The sequence below is a fragment of the Poecile atricapillus genome, chromosome 19, assembly GCF_030490865.1.
Source record: "Poecile atricapillus isolate bPoeAtr1 chromosome 19, bPoeAtr1.hap1, whole genome shotgun sequence".
NCBI classification, from domain to species: domain Eukaryota; kingdom Metazoa; phylum Chordata; class Aves; order Passeriformes; family Paridae; genus Poecile; species Poecile atricapillus.
The window spans coordinates 9,300,058-9,321,651 of record NC_081267.1 but is presented as its reverse complement, the minus strand read 5'-3'; the positions used below and the strand labels follow the sequence as shown (position 1 = coordinate 9,321,651).

Here is a 21,594-nt window from a genome sequence, read left to right as displayed (position 1 = left end):
TTATTATAAAGCAATTTCAATAAAACAAACAACAAAAGGAAAAACCACAATAAAATATATCAACGCAGCGCTGGGTGGACAGGGGTCGATACTCAAAGGTACAGATTTTCCCAAATCCACGAAGGAGGATTCTCTGTCCTGGGTTTTTATAGGGGTTTTGTGTCCTGAGGCCAAATTTCAAGTAGGCACCATTCAACAACGATCCTAGATGGTTGGTTGAATGGATTTCCTGGCGCTGAGAAACTGAATCAATAGACATTTGGGCAGAGTCTCTTCGCATGTAAAAAGGTTCTGAGTGTCTCTTGATTTCATCTTGGGTTGGGCTATCAGGACGGAGTGGTTGGGTCCGGGTTGGAGCCGATGAATATCTCGGCTGGGCTTCTCTCTTTGTCCAGTTTGATTGCTTCTCCAACTGTGGCTTGCAGGGTGGGGCGTTCAGGTCCCGGTGGTGATGAGTATCTCGTCCGGGCTCGTTCCTTTGTCCAGCCTGATGGCTCGTGTCCTGCTTATTCTCTTAGGTTGATGGGCGCCGGCTAGAATCGTTATCTGGGTGCCGGCTAGAATCCTTATCTCTTGAATGGGTATTTGCTGCTGGGTCTGGGGAGGAATCCTTGGGCCACACTATATTTTATATTTTCTTATATCATTATAAATACAGATATATTTATTTAGGCTTTCACGAATTTTTATTCATAGATACATTTATCACATGGTGGTGGCTGCTGTCAGAGGCAGCCGGGAGGAGCAGAGCCCTGTGTCCCCCAGGACCCCAAAGTGGGGAGCCCAGAGAGGGGGAGCGCCACAATTCACGGGACCCTCAACAGCCTGAAATGGAGCAGGGGGGACTCCTTGGACCCTCTGCACCCCAAAGCAGAGATTCACGGGACAAGGGACCATAGGAATCCAAAAAGCCCCATCATCCCTAAATGAGGAGATGGAAATGGGGGGGACTTTTTGGATTTCTGGCACTCCAAGCAACCTGGGGTGGGCAGGGACTGAGTAGACAGAGGAACCCCAGTGCAAGCATGACCCCCAGCAGCTGGGACAGCGGGGAACCCCTGAACACCAAAAGGGAGAGACCAGAGATGGGGAACTCCTGGGAGGCATTTTCAGGGGTGAATCTTGGTGTTTGGGAGGTTTTTATGGGCCCCAGATACCCGGTAACTTCTAGAGATGAACTTGGGCAGGAGGAGCACCCTAACCCAATGTGCTCGTGCATTATATTTTTCCCCAAACCAGGATCTCTCATTCCCAAACCTTGGCTGGATGGAGGAGGAGGCTGCTGTGAGGAAGAGGAAGATGCCCCGGGACACCCAGGCAGGTGAGGAGGAAGTCAGTGCCCCTTTCCCCCTCTCTCCTGCTCCATCTCCCAGCCCAGCCTGGCCCCCGGCTGCAGGACAACCCCGCTGCCGACGCCGTCCTGCCGGGGACGCACTGGGGGGATCTCCCTCCCCTTCCCTCTGGCACGGAGGCAAATCCCATCCTCTCCTTGTCCTTCCTCCCCCAGACAAGGAGCTGAGGATGGAGACCAGGGAGGACAAATCCCTGCAGCAGAACCTCTTGGAAGAGGCCGATTTGAGCAGTTCCACAGTGCAGGAATCCAACAGGGAAGAAAAGCCCCGGAGATCCCGCAGGAGGAGGGGCTCCAAACCCATCCCAGGGTGCTCTGAGGAGGAAAGACCCACCCTGTGCCAGAAAGGCGGCCGGAGATCCAGCCAGGGCTCTGAGCTGGTGGTCCATGAGCAGCTTCAGGATGGGGAGAAGCCCTACAAGTGCTTGGAGTGTGGGAAGAGCTTCAGCCAGAGCACCAAACTGCTCTTCCACCGGATGATCCACACTGGGGAATGGGCCTATCAGTGTAGGGAATGTAGGAAGGGCTTCAGCTGCAGCTCCGCACTCATCATCCACCAGCGCATCCACACTGGGGAGAGGCCCTACGAGTGTCCTGAGTGTGGGAAGAGGTTTCGGATCAGCTCCCATCTCCTCCAGCACCAGCGGATTCACACGGATGAGAGGCCCTTCCGCTGCCCTGATTGTGGGGAGGGCTTCAAGCAAAACTCCACCCTCATCACCCACCGGCGCATCCACACTGGGGAGAGGCCCTACGAGTGTAGGGAATGTGGGAAGAGCTTCAGCTCCAGCTCCTCCCTGACCATCCACCAGAGGACCCACACTGGGGAGAGACCCTATGAGTGTGGGGAATGTGGGATGACCTTCAGATGGAGGTCCCAACTGACCATCCACCAGATGATCCACACTGGGGAGAAGCCCTACGAGTGTCCTGAGTGTGGGAAGAGGTTTCAGACCACCTTCACTCTCCTACAGCACCAGCGGATTCACACGGATGAGAGGCCCTTCCGCTGCCCTGACTGTGGGGAGGGCTTCAAGCACAACTCCACCCTCATCAAACACCGGCGCATCCACACTGGGGAGAGGCCCTACGAGTGTCCCCAGTGTGGGAAGAGCTTCAGCCAGAGATCTAACTTGACCCAACACCAACAGAGGCATCGGTAAGGGAAGCCCTGTGAGTGCCCCAAGTGCAGGAAGAGCTTCGTGTTCTGCTCCAGCTCCATCCCCCATCAGAGGACCCATGTTGGGCAGGACCTGATGACCCACGTTCCCAGTGATCTGCGTTGGGAACACAGTGGGCTGGAGGCCATTTTATTTTGGTTTCAATTATCTTTTAATTCATCTTTATCTATTTAGAACAGAGAAATAATGGTAAAAATCAACAAATTCATCAAAGGTATCTAAAACCTCACATTTTACTAGTGCTTCAAGGGAATCTGGGAGATACTTGGGAGTATTTGGGGGTTGTGGGGTTATTTGGTGGAGTTGTCTCCATTTCTTGGCACTCAAAGAGACAAGAGGGTTCAATCTTTCACCTCAAAACCACTCAATGTCACTGAATCCAACTCAGTACCTCTCCAAAATTATTCAATTCCACAGCCCCTCAGGGTGTGTTGCCTTAAGTTTTAGCTTTCATATTTTTCATATTCTACACTGCCTAGGTTTGTAGTTCATATTATGTGTTAGTGAGCTCTCTTCACAGAGTAGGTAGACAAAACAATTCCTTTTCTAGCTTGATACCAAGGACAGTTGTTACAAGTTCCAGGCCCAAAAGCATAAACAAGGGTGGACTGAAGAGAGAAAACAAGAAGGATGGGACTTCATCATCTGAAGCTGTAACTGGACAATGAACCCAAATATGCAGATGGACCTAAACTTCTAAAAATGTGGGACCTCGTGATCACTTGTCCATTTTTGTGACCATTTCTGGTCTATCTTGGGTGTAGCACTTGCCAGGCTCTTGTACTGCCCATGGTGTATTTAAATTCTTCTAATAAACTTTATTCTTAACTCTGTCCAGCCTCTGTTCTAGGTAGCCTTCTGAAGGCATCAGGTGGAATGGGGTTGGAAGGGGACTGGGTGAAGTGGGATGCAGATCAGGATGGGGTGAGATGGGCACTGGGTGGGGCAGGATTGTTGGGATGGGGATTGGGAGGTGTGAAATGGGGGAAATAGGGATTGAGAAGGGGTCTTGATGTCCAGCAGGGATGGGATGGGTTGGGGTTGGGACTGGGGAGGTGGGGTGGGGTCTGGAATGAGACAGCCAAAGTTTGGGGATGATGAAGGGAGGGGGAGCCCATTACTGAGTGAGTTTTTATGTGAGGTGCCCCTGCCGAGGGAGGCAAAGATTTAGTTTCAAATTAATATTGTTAAAATGAGAGGTGTGGGCAAGAGGGAATTCCATCCCTCTGCCTCAGAGGATGGGCCCTGCAAGCCCAGGGAGAAACTCCACCCTGGGCCCCTCGTGGGGAGGCAGCCCAGGGATTTCTGATTGGGTTTGGGCCCCTGGGGTTTCTCCCTTGCTGTGTTCCCAGTGGTCCCTGACCTTGAACTCCACCCTGGTTCTCAAACCCCATCTCCCTGCCTCTGTTTGGGGCTGTCTCTGGATCTGAGTTTGTTCCTGAGCTGAATAAATGTTTTCCTGAGCAGAATCCCATCTTGTTGGTGTCCCATGCCTGTTCCTGGTAACTGTGGCCTCCCTGGACATGATCCTGTGGCCCCGGAACGCAAGACCCCACAAAATTGAGACCTGCCCCCAGACCCGCCCAAAAATCCCAGAATTCCCTAAAATTCACCCAAATCCCTCAAAATTCCCTTAATTTCCCTAAAATGCCCTTTTTGTCTCCCTCTAGGACCAGGTGCCTCCACTGGATCTCAGGGACACCCCCCAGGAATTTGGAGGGGATCTTTCCTCCCCTGCCGCCCACAAATACCCATTACTTTTGGGAAAAAAATTTTCCCAAAAATTCCTTGGATTCAAGGGGGAGGTCCCCCATTTTTGACACATTTTTGGGGGATTCTCCCCCAAATCTTTCATGGTTTTTTTGCCTTTTTTTGCTATTTTTGATGGTTTTGGCATGTGAGGTTTTTTTGGAGGGGGTTCCCCCAATTTTTTGAAGGGTCCCTCATTTTTTTTGGGGGGGGGGGGATCACCCTCTCCCTCAATTTTTCCTCCATCCCCCTTCCCCAAAATTTGGTTGGGGGGGTGGTTCTTTTTTTTTATTTTTACCTTTTTTCCTCCCTATTTTTTTTCCCTCTTTTTATTTATGTGCACTTAATTTGGGGGGCTGAGGCACAGGAATTTTGGGGAGGGGTCGCGTGGGGAGTGTTGGAAAAGTTGGGGACAACCCCCTCCCCAAAAAATGGGAAAAATCCCCGGAATTCTGGGGTTCCCCCCCCCCCCAAAGTGTGAATAATGTGAAATAAAAAATTCACGTTCTCAGCTTTTTTGGTGATTTTTGGGGAGGGAGTTGCAATTTTGGGGGGCTTCTCGGGAGGGGTCACCGGTTTTTTGGGCAGGATCTCCTGAGTTTTGGGGTGGAATTTGGGAATTTGGGGGGAATTTGGGGGTTTGGGGGAAATTTTGGATTTTGGGGAGAATTTTGGGTCTTTTAGGGGAGGATTTGGGGAAAAAAAACTGGGTTTGGGGGAGAAAATTTGGGGGTTTTGGGGGGAATTCGGGGTCCAGGGGGAATTCTGGGGAGAAGGGATTTGGTTGCTTAGGAGCACTCCCCCATATTTTTGGGGAGGTATTTGGGAGTCTTGGGGGAGAAAATTTTGGCGATTTGAGGTGTAATTTGAGAATCTTGAGGGGGGATTTGGGATTTTGGGAGCATTTGGTGGTTTTGGGGGGAAAATTTGGGAGGTGAGAATTTTGGGGGTTTTAAGGAATTTGGGGAGTTTGGGGGGAAATTTGGGATTTTTGGGGAAATTTGGAGTTTTGGGGGGCGGTTTTAGTCTTGGGAGGATTTGGGACTTTTTGGGGGGTATGGGGGTTTTTCAGTTCTTGGGGGGATTTGTGGGGAATGCTGGGATTTTGGGGGAGGAATTTGGTGGTTTTAGAGGGAAATTCTGTGGTCTTGGGGGGGTTCTGATTTTGGGAAGGGGATTTGGGGAGAATTTTTTTGGCTTGGGGGAATTTCCATTGATGAGGAGGGGTCCTGATCCCAGTGAGGAGGGGCATTTTGGGGAGGCATCCTGAATTTGGGGAGGGGTCTCAGGGGGGGATTCACGATTTTAGGGTGGGGTTTGGGGTGGATTTAGGGGGATTTTCCAGTGATGGGGAGGCATCTTGGGGGTGGGATTTGGGGAAGGGTCTCATCGGGGCACCATCCTGAGCTGGAAGCGGGGGGGGATGTTGGGAGTGGAATCTGGGGAGGATCTCGGGGGAGATTTTCCATCCATGGGGAAGGGTCCCGATCCTGGGGCAGTTCCTGAATTTGGGGAGCAGTCTGGAATTTGGGGGGGGTCTCATTGGGGCAGCAGGAGGGGCTGGAAGCGGGGCACGATGTTGGCGAAGCCGCTCTCCAGGGGGGCCGTGGGCAGCTCCTCGGGGGGTGCCGGGGGTCGCGGCCGCAGGCGCTGCAGCAGCGAGGTCAGGAACAGGAACAGCTCTGCCCGCGCCAGCGCCTCCCCCAGGCACAGCCACTGCCCTGTGGGGAAGGGGCGTCAGCACCGCCCCACCCCAAAGGGTCGGGGGTCCCAAAAGGGCTGGGGGTCTCTAGAGGGACTGGGGTCCCAAAGGGGCTGGGGGTCCCAAAAGGGGCTGGGGGTTTCAGGGGTTGGGGATTCCAAAAGGGCCGAGGGGATTCCAAAGGGTCTGGGGACTCTGGGGGCTACGGGATCCCAAAAGGGTCTGAGGTCCCAAAAGGGTCTGGGCTACCCCAAAAAGGGTCTGGGGGGGTCCCTAAAGGGTCTGGGAGCTTTGGGATTGGGGTCCAAAAATGGTCTGGGGGTTTCAGGGGTGGAGGTCCCAAATGGGTCTGGGGTTCCACACCCCGAGGAATTTTGGGATTCCAAAAGAATGTAGGGCCCCACCACAAAGGAATTTGGGGATTTTGGGGATTCCAGAAGGATTTAGGGCCCCACCCCAAGGATTTATGGGATTTTTGGGGTGCCCACTGGCCGAGAAGGGCACAAAGGCCTCGTTGCGCTGGAACTGACCCTGCTCATCCAGGAAGTTCCCAGGGTCAAACTTTGGGGATTTTTGAAGGATTTGGGGTTGTATAGGACTGAGCTCAGCAGGGAGTAAATGTCTGTGTCCTGTGGGGTCAGGTGTGGGGCCAGAAGGGTCATTTGGGGTCAGGTGAGGGTTCAGAGTTGTCCTTTAGAGTAATTTGGGGTTATTTGTGGTAATTTGGGGTCATTGCAGTCATTTGGGGTTACTAGGGTGTAAGAGACAGTCTGAAGTTACCCTCATCTGCCTCACAACCATTGCAAGAACAGAGACCAAGACCCTGAAGACCCCAAGGGAGTTTGTGCAGGGGTTCTGGCCTGGTTGAGGTGGAAGCTTGCCAGGTGATGGTTTGCAGGTGTGCTTGTTGTGCTGTCAAGGTACACTGCCTTCATTCCTGCTGCTGAGCAGGGACTTGTAAGGAGCGGCCTGTTCTGTACCTTAAACCTGCTTCCCAGAGCAAGGGGGCTCATCACAATAGCCGAGGAATTTCCCCACCTCTTGGCCAGCTGCCCCTTGCTTTGAAACAGACTGTAAAAATGACTTTTCCAAGTTACTTTCTTCAAGAGAGATCTCCCCACAGAAGAAGACACCAGCGACCCCGTCTCGTCTGTTGGTAGCTATAACCCCCTCTTTTCTCTCTTGACATTGGTTCTTTACCCCTCTCTCTCCCTCTCTCTCTCTCTCTCATCTATCACGTAACCCTTGTTGCTGGCACTAAAATAAAGGTGCATTAGTGCTGTTGTGATTTAAACTGAAATCCCCTGGTGTCCTTTTTGCACTCTGAGATCAAACGAACCTCTCACAACTTCCACTTGTGTTAGGGGATTGTGACACTCGGCAGTGGGGTGACCCAAGGTGCGGCTCAGAGCAAATGCTCCACGGCACAAGGATATTGGTAGGTGCATGGTGGAGACAAGGATGAGGAGGAGACCTCCAGTATGGGTTCCAAAGGCTTTTACTCGGCAAAAATGTATACTCTGCTCAGTTTTGGGAGCTTGTCTTACAGCAGCTAGAGAAACTTGCTTTAAGCAAAAAGGTGAGGAAAGAACTAGAATGGACTCCTTTCAAAACCCAGTTGAAATTTTGCAAAAACAATTAGATGAAGAAATGAATGAGATCCATCTCTTGCCAGTGGCCCAAAGAGAGGAATGGGTTAAAAATTCAAAGAATGCTTACGCACCAAAGAAAGAGTGGATAGGGAAACCCCTCTCATTAATCAAATTTACCCTCAAAAAGAACTAACTGATGAAAAATTGTGGGGAGCACTGCTGTCCTAGCTTGAAACCTTTAATTAAAACAGAATATAATCATATTAATGATGAAGATCTTGATTTGCATACAACCACTAAAGAAATCCCGTACACTGCTGCTGAATTGGCTGAGCTGAAAAAGGAGCACGGGCGTCTCCCTCACGAGTCAGAGACAGAACACTTACTGCATCTCTCACCGGAGGAGATCAGATTTGACTGACAGAACAAGAAGCCAGTGGGTACTGGGGACATGGGGTCTTCTCAACAGCAGGAGACAGATGTAACCCGTGGTCCCTAACTCAGCACGCAGCTCATTGGGCAGCAGGGCTTCATCCATTGGAAAGGGGAGACCCTGTAGCTATAGTTGGTACTCCTGACCAACTACTGGAAGACACGCACAAAGCTGCCTGCTTGCAAATGATACATGACAGAAAATTAACTACAGGCTATGAATCACCGATGCAATTACCTGTGAAATGATGACCCCTTTAATTCGAGGCCTTCCAGAATCACATAAACCTACAGCAATTTTCCTTCAAAAAACCATAGCAGCTAGAACTCCTGTTGTTGGCACTAAAATAAAAGTGCACTATTGCTGTGATTTAAGCTGAAATCCCTTTGTTTCCTTTTGCACTGGGAGATCAAACGAATCTCTCATGATTCCCGCCGGTGTTAGCGGATCATGACAGAGCCCTCAGCAATCCAGGCAGCACCACAGGCAGCAGGACACAGAGGGCACTTCCTGGCTGGGACAGGGCTTGTGGCTTCAGCAGAACCACCAAAGGCCAAGGGGCTTCTGGCCATTTTCTCTGCACCACTGCATGCCTGGGCAGCTTGCAGAGCACAAGCCCCCTTTTCCCCCTCTTCCCCTATGCCCCACACACCCTGGGCAGCAAAAGAAAGCTCCTGGGAGTCTGACTATTATAACATATCCTACATTATTTACATCCTAAAGCAAAACAAAAAAGAAAAGAACAATCCTGAAGGAAAAAACGTCCCTGCTGGCTGCTGATGTGGCCCCAGCAGACACAGCCTCCCAGATCAGCTCTCTGCAGAGCTCCAGCAGCGCAGCCAGCTGAGGCCCGACAGACGAGGCCGTGACCTCCATGCCCTGCGGAGCTGATCTCGCAGCCTCTGGAAGGTGGAGATCGCAGCGTGGTCTCCTGCCCTGAGAAGGCACAAAGTCTGAAGTGCCAGGCTTCCAACCTCCAGGCTGCTGTCACATGCTGTGTCTTCAAGGGCTGGAAGAGAGACGAACAGAGCCATGGTCAGATCCCAGACCTGCGGGGGCCCACGGAGAGCCCCCTGCCAGGGCCATCCCAGCCGGCTCTTGCCATGGCCAGCAGGGAGCAGGGACCGAGGGGATCAGCCCGAAGCTGCGGCCACGAATGCCCCACGTGCCCCTGAAATCTCGGTGTGCTCTGCCCACACCGCCCCTCATCCACACAGGGAGCAGAGCCCTCCACAGCCAGGCCAGGGCTTGCAGCTCCCCCCGACAGCCCCGCTGACAGCCCGCTGCCCTCACTCACCCTCACAAATGAGCAGCAGCTCTTTCTTCTGCCCCCTCAGGTGCTGCCCGGCCATCCCTGGGAACACAGAGCCTGTCAGGGCCCCGGCGGCACAGCTCCCTGCCAGCGGCGCTGCCAGCCCTGTGGCCACACGGCCTCCCGCCCCGGCAGGGCTCAGCCCGGGCCCTTGCCGCATCCTGACTCAGCCCAAGGGCACGGCTGCCAGAGGCCGGCAGCAGCCCCGAGGGCAGCCGGGGCTCCAGGGCGCCGGGCCCGGGTGCCGCTGCCGGGGCAGCAGCCGGGGCCGGGGCCGAGCTGCGGCGGGGCGGGGAGGGAGCCCGGGTTCGTGGCTCACCGATGAACCTGATGGCCGCCTCTCGCAGGGGCTCCTGTGGGCTCTGCAGGTACGGCAGGGCCCGGCACAGCTGTTCGGCCGCTCGGTTCCTGTCCTGTCCCAGCTGGAGAGAGCGGCAGGAGGGAAGGGTTGGTGCGGGCTCTGCCCCTCGGCCGGGCACTGCCTGCGGCCAGCCCCGGCCTCCCGTGCCCGCCCAGCCCTGAGGCCCGGCCAGCAGCCGCTGGCGCCGGGCTCTGGAGGGGGCAGAGGGCCGGCTGCTGCCCGGGGAGCCGCGGTGCCGCCCTGCCCGACAGGCCAGCTGGGCCGGGGCTCCATGGGCACCCGGCTCGGGGCCACAGGGGGCTGGACTAGAGCCCGCGGGGCCCAGGGAAGGGAGCAGCGTGTGGGGCACAGGCTGGCGCCCCTGGGTGCGGCACTGGGCAGGGCACAGCTGCCAGCCACACACACTGAGCTTCTCCAGCCTGGGGCTGGGGCTTCCAGCCCGCCCTTACCAGGCCCTCGCCGAACCTCCAGCTCTGATCCACCCGCAGCATCTGCTGGAGATCCTTCCTCTTCAGGAATCGGGCGGAACAGAGCAGCGTTTCCCGGGAGGCCTGGAGAGCAGCAGAGACCCAGAGATGGCACCACAGCCCAGGGCGCAGGACCCATGTCCCTGGACCAAGACCAGGAGGGAGCTGCAGCCTGCGAGGCAGCAGAGCAGGAGGCACTGAGCGCCCTGCCAGGGAGCCACGGCAGCTGCCGAGTCCTCACATCAACCACGCGCTGGTTCTCGTCATGGCAGTGCAAGGAGAGTGGGAGCAGACTCTGCTGCACGTGGGACTTCAGGGCCTTTTTTCCCTCCTTTGGCAATAAATCCATCATCTCTCGGAAGATGAACATGGAGCACAGCTGCACCTGGCTATCATCCTGTAGGAAAGGAAGAAATAAAGACGTCAGCATCAGCTGCTCCAGGCCCACCTGGGCACAGCCTGAAAATGCACAGGGCACAGTGCCTAGGCAGCAGCCAGCGGCCATGGCTGGAGACACAGAGCCTTACATTGTCGAAGAGCGGCAGGAGCGCCTCAGCCAGCTGCAGGCCGAGGGGGATGGTTATCGGGCCAGCGTTGTACAGGAACAAACGGCTGAGGAGAGCGATGCTCATCCCAAGCACATCGCTGTCATTTTCCCACAGGAGCTCCACGAGCCTTTCATGCAGGCTCCACATTCTTTTGGCCTGTGTGGAACACAAGTGTGTGAAATGCCACCCTGCTGCCACAGGGCCCAGAGGCCAAAGGCCTGTGCCAAAGCCCTGGGGCAGAAGGCAAGAGGCAGGAGGCAGGAGAGCTGGCAGCAGCTGCCTCAGTGGCCAAAGGCCAGCCAAGCGCAAGCCACTGCCTTCCCCAGCCCCACGCCGGCAGCCGCTGCCCCCTTCTCACCATGGAGGAATTCTTGCCGAGCACCACAAGGCCTCTGAGTGCCAAGCGACGCCTCTCCCTGCACTCGCTCTGCAGTTTGTTTGATGTGATCTCCAGGACGCTGTCACTGTATTCACTCGAGTCCAGGCACTCCAACATCTGAAGAGCACAGGCCGGTGATGGGGCAGCACCGCACAGGGCTGGGCCCAGGCAGCAGCACAGGGCGTGGGCACCGTCCCGGGCGGCTGCGGCACCGAGAGGGCAGAGAGCTGGGAGACAGCTCAGCGAGGCAGCGCTGGCCTTCAGGCTCACCTCCACAAGGAACGCCATGGCGGCCAAATCCCCGTGTGCCAGGTCTTTGCTGAGCAGCCCCAGCAGGTAGAATGCAATCGCAGAACACAAGGGTAGGGACACGTGACGCATTGCTCTGACGGGAGGAAAAAGGAACCAAGACCCTGAGCCAGCGGGACAAACCTCTCCATGGACTGACTCACAGGAGGAGCTTGGCCCTTCTCCACCACCCTGCAAGGGGACCCAGGCCCTTTGGGAGGCAGCTGCTCTTGGGCACCCTCCTCTCCCAGGCTTTTGCAGTGTCCTTGGCCATCCCTTGGTGACAAGGCCCTCTGGCCCATGACCACAGGGACTGTGTGGGGCACCCCAGGCACAGGGCACAAACGCTGTTTGGGGGCAGCTCACCTGGCCAGCAGACCCACGGCACAGTGGTGCATGCCAGCACAGAGCAGCGTGTCCCAGCCACACTCGTCTTCCACTGCCGCCACCACATCCTCATAGTGCAGTCTGCAGAGCAGGGCCTTCAGGGTCTGCACTGCAAACCTGTGTGCACAGCAAAGCCCAGGTGATGCTGGGAGCACGGGCTCCTGCCCTGGGAACATGGCAGGGACAGGAGGACTGGCATGGAGCACCTGTTGGGGCTGATGGCAAGGCCGTGTTGCTCCTGGCATCTCTTCCAGAAGGTATCGACCTCCTCTGGCATATCCAGTGTGCTGAAGAGCACTTGCAAGAGCAGATGCACCAAGAGGCGGGGGAAATACACTGCCACTGCATGTGGGACACAGGGCAGCTGCAGCATCTTCCACATCACCACAGTTGCCTGCGAAGGACAGAGCAGCCCGAGTCAGCGCTCAGTGCCCAGGTGTCCATGTGGCAGGGCCTGAGCGTGGGAGGGAGAGGCCAGTGGAGATGTAGGGACAGCAGCCAGCCTGGTGGCCCTGGAGCTGCTCCTAGGCCAGGTTTGAGCCCAGTGCCTGAGGCAGGGAGATGCCATGGGAGGAGGGAGGATGGAGACCTGAGGGAGAGGTGACCTTGGGGTGAGCAAAGGTCAGTTGCAGAAACTCACAGCCAGGGCAGGGACAGCCGTGTGGTCCCCATCGGAGGTGCACATGCTGTGCTCTGGCCAGTTGCCCAGCACATCCAGGAGTATCAGCATGGCCGGCTCTGCAGCCCTGCACGAGCACATGATGCTCTTCCACATGGTGGTAGCAGCTCTGTGGGGTCAGAGTTCTGTGTCAGGGGGGTCTGGGACACATCACCGTGGCCTGGGCAGCAGCAGGGAGCTGAACTGGCTGCCAGCCCTGCCTCTGCCCCCTGCCCCTCAGTGGCAGCCCAGCCCTGTGGGGACTGGCCCCTGAGGGCAGCAGGCTCGGGGGCTGCTGTGCCAGGGCTGACAAAGGGAGGAGCCACAGGGCCCTGGAATCCTCTGTTTGTCAGACACCTGGGCCAGGCTGTGCAGGGTGATGCCCTGAGCCCTCTGGGCACGTGGGCCCTGTACCTGTCACACGATGGGGCCACACGCAGGAGAGCCATCACCACGTCAGCAGGCTGTGCCTCTGTCAGATCCAGAAGGGGCCTGCACAGATTGTACTCAGGAAACTCATTAGCCTCGAGCCACTGGTGGATGTACCTCACCATGCTGGGCACCTGGAGAAGGCACAGGGAAACTTGGAAAGCTGCCAGCGGGAGTAATGTGCCCAGCTTCCCAGAGAAGTGCTTCCCTTCCCACCACACTGCCACGGCCTCAAAGGCTCACAGTGAGCAGCTGGCGTGGCCAAGCAATTCCTGGGAGGATGGAAGCCAGGCCACAGGCTGCTTACTTGCTTTGGACTGGAAGGACCCTCCTCCACAAGCATGTCCAGCAGGGCAGCACAGGTCTTGGTTTTGAAGATGGGAGAGTATGCTCTGACCACAGTGCCCATGGCACTGGTCTCTTCCTCCCAAATTCTCTTCATGAATTTGCAAATCATCTGCAGCAGAAGGGCAAGAAATGAGGGACATTGCATGGAGTGCTCCAAGCGTGGTGCTGGGCTGAGCAGGGACAGCAGGCCCAGCCCAGCTGGGGATGGCTGCAGGTACCTGCGCTGTTGTGCGGAACAGGCCACGGCTGCGTCCCTGCTCTCGAGTGCGCTCCATGGCTGCTCCTGGCAAAGAGCGAGCGCAGCCAGAGCTGAGGGGCTGCGGGAGAGGCCGGAGAACACAGCCCAGCCCTGCACTCCCCAGGCAGGGACAGCCCCGGGATGCCCCAGGGCACAGAGTACAGCTCCAGGGTGTCTGCCCCAGCCCCACTTCTGTCCTGTCCATGGGCGTGTCCCCAGGGGATGGGATGGGATGGGATGGGATGGGATGGGATGGGATGGGATGGGATGGGATGGGATGGGATGGGATGGGGCGAGGCCAAGCTGGCTGCAGGCACCAGCCCTGTGGCCCAGGTCTGCCGCTCACCCTCCTGCGATGACTGGAATTGCTCCAGCTCTCCAGGCTGCTGTGCTGGGGCAGTCCCAGGGCCTTCTTTCTCCTCCTTCACCCCGGTCACCTTGGGGACACTTGGAGGTCTCTGCTCAACAGCACTGCCTGGATTCATGGCTACTTGCAGCAGAGGTGGCTCGGAAAAGGTCGGAGTTGGCAAGTCCTGCAGCCGTGCCTGGAAGGCACCTGCAGGAGTGAAGTCTTGGCAAGGCTGCAGGACAGCAAGTCCTGCACTCAGGTCTCAGGGGCTCGTGCCACAAGGACAGGAGACTCCTCGTCAAGGACCGCGGTGAGGAAATGCCACGGTCTGGCCTCGAGCACACCTGAGAAGTGTGGTGCTTCACCTCACCAGAAGTGAAGCCTCGGGAAGGCTGCAGGTCACCGAGTGCTGTGGTCTGGCCTCGAGGTGACCTGCAGGAGTAACGCCTGGGAAAGGCTGTGGGTCAGCAAGGAATGAGTGCGCCGTGCGGGGGCTCCTCACAGCACCACTCTGTCCCGTCCTGCCCTGTCACGTGCACCAAGCACTGTGGCGTGGCTGTGTCACTGCCAACACTAATGTCACCCCATGTCACAAAGGGCCCTTGGACACCCTGTCCCGTTCCATTCCACGGTTACCATGCTGCACCGTGTCACCAAGGGCCGTTGCACACGCTGCCCCCTGCCCTGGGGCTCCACCCAGCCCAGCCAAAGTGGCCCAGCTTGGAAGCAATGCCTTGGCCCAAGTGTCTCAGACAGCCCAACAGGATCTTTAGGAACAGCTCAAACCATCAGCAAAGGCTGCCCTGCTCTGTGGGCTCAGGGCAGCAGAAGGAGCCCCTGGGCTGCCGATGCTAAATTTGCTGATTTCCAAAAAATTCTTCATTCACATACCCTTTTCCAAAGTAACTAATTCTTTCTGCATCCAGCTTTTTGCATAGCTGAAGCATTATCTCACTGCCTCGGCACCAGCGTGCCTGGTGTCCAGCCTAGTGTCAAACTAGGACACTCCAATAAAATGGAACAAGCCAGTGTTGGTACCTCCAACACAAGAGTGGCAGTAGAAAACAGGGCTGTTGTTATCCCAAGCCAACCATTTGTGTGTATCCACTGGAGTGACAGAAGCACCTGAGCATTTCTGCAGCTCATTTAGGATACAACTGGGAGGCTCCAACCAAAGTAGCAGGGCTGCAGTTGATTTGTGCCCTGCTCTAGGAACATCTGAAGCCACGGATGGCTGCTGAGGAGATGGGGCTGTGATGCTCGCGTGCAGCCAGGAGAGCAAGAGCAGCACCTTTGCAGGGTGTGAAAGGGCTACAGAGAAGTGGGAGAGTGACTCTTTGTGAGGAACTGTAGTGACAGGACAAGGGGAAATGGGTTCCAATGGAGAACAGGAGTGGATTTGATGTTAGGAAAATATTCTTTGGTGTGAGGGGGGTGAGGCCCTGGCCAGGCTGTGCAGAGAGGCATTAAAGGACTGGCTGAACAGGGCCCTGAGCAACCTGGTGAGGTGGGAGGTTGCTCAGGGCTGAACAAGAGGACCTTTAGGGTCCCGCCCAAGCCAAACCATTCCAGGATTCCATCATTCCAGGCCCTAATGGAAGTGGTCCCAGGACTCCTGTAACATCACTGCCCCCAGAGTTGTGATGTCTCAGCCCGTGTTCCAGCAGCAGAAACGCAAGCAGGGCAGGATCCCCTCGCTTGGCTTTTGTCCCTTGAACAATCTGAGCACGGGGCAATGCAAAGCAGAGGAGGGCCAGAGCTTTTGGGGGCTCCAAGCCCTTAATATCAGCCCCTGCAGCTGCAAAAGCTGCTCCCCAGATGCTGGCTCCAGCAATTCCCAAGGCCATAAAGGCCTTCAGAGCCTGAATGTGGATTTTGCATCCCTGTAGCTTGATGCCAGCTCTCAGCCCAGGAGTCCCTGTGGCTGCAGCAGGAAGGGTGGCAGAAGGTTTCCTGCCTGCTTTGCATTGCTGCAGGGGCTGCTCCTGTCAGAGCCCCCTCTCTGCTGGTGACAGCTTTGCTCTTGGGGACAGCGCTCTGCAGCAGCCCAGGAACACGAGCGGTGCCCAGTGCTGGGAGCGCCGCCAGTGGTTCCCTCCTGTGCTCGGGGACCCAGCCCCAGGGTGGCTGTGCCAGCACCCCCAGGGACCTCCAGCCTCAGGAACCCAGGGCAAGGGGAAACCACAACTGTGCAAATGCTGCCTGTGCCCAAAGCAAATGCAAAGACAGACAGCCTGTGACAAACAAGGACAATTTATTTACACAACAGCACCACCACCACCACCACCAAACTACAGAATGTATTTACTTTATAAGAACCTTCATAGCAACAATCTATAAAATGTATTTACAAATTAAAGGACCTCTGTAACAATTGCAATCTAAGAAATGTATTTACAGAAGAATCTAACTACGGCCTATAGAACATACATACTGAAGGGACTGTGTCCATCATCTCTGTTATTCCTGCAAGAGAAGGAGGCATCCTGGCCACTCCAGCCCAGCCCTGAGGGCTGTTCCTGTGCACGCTCTGCTGCTGTTTCTGTGCTGTCCAGAGCCGCTTCAGCAGCAGCGACTCAGCAGCGCTGCTCGAGGAGACATCACCACCCTCCCCATGGAGGCAGAAGCTGTGCAGACACAGAGCTCTGTGTCAGGGGAGCCTCGGTCTCAGCACCGTGGCCTGGGCAGGCGCGGGGGCCTGGGCTGGCCGCCAGCCCTGCCTCTGCCCACTGCCCCTTATCGCAGGCACCCAGTGGCCGTGGCCTGGCAGGGCCTCCTTGCCCTCCTTGTCCCCAGCCAGCCCAGCCTGGGCACCTCGGGGCTGCTGAGGCCCAGCCTCGATGGCTTCTGCCGCAGGCATGGCAGTCTCTCAGGGGAAGCACCAGAGCAGCGGGTGGCAGGAACAAGGCGACTGCCTGGGGGCTGCTTGTGGCCTCTGACACCCAATTCCTCAGGGCTTTGTCTTGGTTCTAGAAGACAGGTGTCTGCTAGGGAGAGCAGGAGCCTCCCTTGGGATGAAAGAATGTAGACCCCCTCCCTCCGAATTATTATAAATTTGAAATCAAGGGGCTTTCAGGCAGAGATCTGGGGATAGGAATAACAGTTCTTTACTAGTATAACCAGGCAAACAAACAAACAATAACTACAGCAAAAACAAGAACACAGAACCAGGGACCCCGTGACAGCTTTCTCGGCTGTTGAGGGTTAGGTGTTCTTTTTTTTTTTTTGTTTTATTTTTGTGTTCTGGCCTGCCCAGGGGATTTTTACCCATTATGTGCTGGGACAACCTAACTACCGGTACTTAGGGGTGCTCACAAAGGACAAAGAGTGGCCGGGCCCAGGGTGGGGGGGAAGGGCGCAGAAAAGGAGGGTGGGGACAGTTTTTAGCTGGCTTTTCCTCGGCTTTGGGGAAGGACATTTGTGTGCTGGGTCGCGGAGCTGCTGCGGTGGAGAGAAGGGAATTTCGCCAACACCCAGACGGAGCTGCTGCTTCTTCTCCTTCTCCCCTCTTTGTTGGTGGCCTCGCACTCCCTGTCCTGCCGGGACGTGTGGCAGTGCCTGGCACCGCCACGGAGCTGCTGATACACCTCATCCACCAGCCCAGGATCTCAGCTCATCCCTGCTGTTCCAGCTGAGTGTTCCTCAGAGCCCTGCAGGAGCACCGGGACTGACTGCCCGAGGGGGTTTGTGAAAACAAAGCCTCTCCTCCATCCCGTCTCAGCCGAGAAAGCTGTCACGGGGTCCCTGGTTCTGTGTTCTTGTTATTGCTGTAGTTATTGTTTGTTTGTTTACCTGGTTATACTAGTAAAGAACTGTTATTCCTATCCCCAGATCTCTGCCTGTAAGCCCCCTTGATTTCAAAATTATAATAATTCGTAAGGAGGGGTTCTACATTCTTTCATCGCAAGGGAGGCTCCTGCTCTCCCTAGCAGACACCTGTCTTCTAGAACCAAGACAGATTTTGGTGCCCATCGTGGGGCACTGAGGGAAAAAGGGCGAAAAAGGAATAACAGTTCTTAAATAACCTGACTTTTGTGTGCTGGATTTAGAAACCTTGTTAGATAGAACCATGTTGTTTAGCTTACCCAGGTTCGTGGGCCATGTGGTCACAGCTATATTTCTCCCATTTGCTGCTCCTTACCTAAATATGGGTCCTATAACTAAGGCTACTGTGGCTACTATCCAGCTTGCTTTGTGGGTTGATAAGGTGAGGAATTCATGGATGTTTAACGTCCTCTGGACGGTGGGCTCATGGATTCAGAGCTGTCACACACTAACTGGATGGTTTGCAGGTTACTTTAATAATGGTACCTACTGGGAGAAAAAGATAGCTGAGGAAATTTTCTCCCAACCTTTCACCCAGTTCCTTGGGCCTACCCCGCCAGTTTTCAAAGGGTTGAAATCTTCTCTGGATGCTAATGACATCATACAGTGGCTGGTGTTGCTGATAGGCCTGTTCTACTTAGCCTTCAGAGACAAAGGGAAAGAGACCGGAGGTGCTGCTCCAGAGCCTGGCACAGCCCCAGAGACAGGGAGTGCTGCTCCAGAGCCTGGCACAGCCCCAGATACAGGGAGTGCTGCCCCAGAGCCTGCCCCTGCCCCAGAGACAGGGAGTGCTGCTCCAGAGCCTGCCCCTGCCCCAGAGCAAGGGGGTGCTGCCCCAGAGCCTGCCCCTGCCCCAGAGACAGGGAGTGCTGCTCCAGAGCCTGCCCCTGCCCCACAGCCCACCTCAGAAATGAACCACCCAGAGTGGGTGGGGGTGCTGGTGAAGGAGATGCATGAGATGGGCCAGATGCTAAAGGAGTGCATTTCCTCAGCTGCTGGGAAACCCTCCCCCTGCCCCAAAGAGGGAGAGTCTGATGGTGCAGCAGTGGAACCCACAGATGTTACAACAGTCCAGGTTCCAGATGAACCACAAGGGCAGTCACAGCCAGCAGCTGTTGCCCCTGTGGAAACGAGGAAGTCTAAGATGAAATCACAGCACCCTGCTGATAAGGATAAGAAAGGAGGGTCCTCACAACCCACAGGGGAGCCAGAAGTTGAAATCATCACTGAGTCTCTGACATATGACAGTCTCCGTAAGTTACAAAAAGACATTGTGAGGCGGGGGCGTGAGCCTTATACCACCTGGTTACTTCGGGTCTGGGACCTTATAAGTACAGGCGTGCAGCTGGATGGTGGTGAGGCGAGGAATGTGGGACCCTTGACGCAGGACTCAGGTGTGAATCAGATATTCGTCAGGGAGCAAGGGCCCCTTTCCCTTTGGGAGCGGCTTTTGATGAGTGTAAGAGAAAGGTTTGTCCATAGAGAGAGAATGGAAGAGCACTATCATAGAACGGAATGGAAAACCATTGAGGAAGGGATCCAACAGCTGAGAGAAGTGGCTATATTAGAGGTCCTTTTTGGAAGGGGTGGACAGCATGATAATGACCCCAACAAAGTCAGGTGCACTGGGCAGATGTTGTGGAGTCTGGCAAATCTAGGGCCACGTGACTACACCACCTATATTGCAACGATTAATGCCGATAACGGCCGAGAGACGGTGGGTTCTGTTGCCACCAGGCTTAGAAATTATGACAGTATGGTCCATGGCCCACATCAGGCTAAGATTTCTGCTGTGATTAAGGAACTCAAAGAGGAGATGAGGGAAATGAGGGAAGAGATGAGGAAGAGCAGTTCCCATATGGCACCAGTGCGGGTCACAAGCCCAAAACTCCAAGCCCCACGTCCCCCAGCTAGAGAGAGAGGGTACACCTCACGAACTGAGCTGTGGTTCTTTCTACGTGACCATGGGGAAGACATGGGAAAGTGGGATGGGAAACCCACTTCTGCCCTGGCAGCACGAGTGCGTCAACTCAGGCAGGGAACCAGTAACCAGAAAGGTTCCACTAAAGTGAAGGTAGCCTCAGCCTCCCGTGACGAAACTGCCAGATATTACAGAAAAGAGGATGATCCCCTTGAAGGAACCTCTAGCATGTATGCCCAGGGAGGAGAGGATGACCAGTGCTAGAGGGGCCCTGCCTCTGGCCAGGAAGAGGCACGGGAAAACCGGGTCTTTTAGACGGTGTGGATCCGATGGCCTGGCACATCAGAGCCACAAAAATACGAAGCTTTAGTTGATACTGGTGCACAGTGTACCCTAATGCCATCAGGACATGTGGGGGCAGAACCTGTTTCCATTGCTGGGGTGACGGGGGGATCGCAGCAGTTGACTCTGTTAGAAGCTGAGGTGAGCCTGACTGGGAAGGAGTGGCAGAAACATCCCATTGTGACTGGCCCAGAGGCCCCGTGTATTCTGGGCATGGACTTCCTTCGAAATGGCTATTACAAAGACCCAAAGGGACTCAGGTGGGCTTTTGGAATAGCTGCTGTGGAGGCAGAGGACATTAAGCAATTGAACACCTTGCCTGGACTATCAGAGAACCCATCTGCAGTAGGACTCCTGAAGGTGGAAGAACAGCGAGTGCCAATTGCCACCTCGACGGTGCATCGCCGGCAGTATAGGACAAATCGAGATGCTGTGATCCTCATCCACAAGATGATCCGAGAGCTGGAGAGCCAAGGGGTGCTCAGCAAAACCCACTCACCCTTCAACAGCCCCATCTGGCCTGTGCGCAAGTCTGACAGAGAATGGAGATTGACTGTGGACTATCGTGCATTGAATGAAGTGACTCCACCGCTGAGCGCTGCCGTGCCGGACATGCTGGAGCTCCAGTATGAGCTGGAGTCCAAAGCAGCGAAGTGGTACGCCACTATCGACATTGCTAATGCATTTTTCTCCATTCCCCTGGCAGCAGAATGCAGGCCTCAGTTTGCCTTCACGTGGAGGGGAGTGCAGTACACCTGGAACCGACTGCCCCAGGGGTGGAAGCACAGCCCCACCATCTGCCATGGACTGATCCAGGCTGCACTGGAAAAGGGTGAGGCTCCAGAACATCTGCAGTACATTGATGACATCATTGTGTGGGGGAACACAGCAGTGGAAGTATTTGAGAAAGGAGAAAAGATCATCCAGATTCTGCTAGAAGCCGGCTTTGCCATCAAGAAGAGCAAAGTCAAAGGACCTGCTCGAGAGATCCAGTTCCTGGGAGTAAAGTGGCAAGATGGACGGCGTCAGATTCCCACTGAGGTCGTCAATAAGATCACTGCAATGTCTCCACCAGCCAACAAGAAGGAAACACAAGCTTTCCTAGGTGCCATAGGTTTTTGGAGGATGCACATTCCTGAGTACAGCCAGATCGTGAGCCCTCTCTACCTGGTTACCCGAAAAAAGAATGATTTCCACTGGGGCCCTGAACAGCAGCAAGCCTTTGCTCAGATCAAACAGGAGATTGCTCATGCAGTAGCCCTTGGCCCAGTCAGGACAGGACCAGACGTGAAGAACGTGCTCTACTCTGCAGCCGGGAACAATGGTTTGTCCTGGAGCCTTTGGCAGAAAGTGCCTGGGGAGACTCGAGGCCGACCACTGAGATTCTGGAGCCGAAGCTACAGAGGGTCCGAAGCCAACTACACTCCCACAGAAAAGGAAATCTTAGCTGCCTATAAAGGAGTTCAAGCCGCCTCAGAAGTGATTGGCACAGAAGCACAACTCCTCCTGGCACCCCGACTGCCAGTGCTGGGGTGGATGTTTAAAGGAAAGGTTCCTGCTACCCACCACGCCACTGACGCTACATGGAGCAAGTAGATCGCCCTCATCACGCAGCGCGCCCGTATTAGAAACCCAAATCGCCCTGAGATTTTAGAGATAATTACAAACTGGCCTGAAGGTGAAAACTTTGGTCTCACTGATGAAGAGGAGCAGGAACAAGTGACACGGGCTGAA

The 21,594-nt window shown here is 55.4% G+C and overlaps 1 pseudogene; it reads left to right on the top strand.

Annotated features, from left to right (window-relative positions):
• Positions 1 to 21,594, top strand: part of LOC131586345 (uncharacterized) — a 982,094-nt pseudogene that overhangs the window by 540,175 nt on the left and 420,325 nt on the right.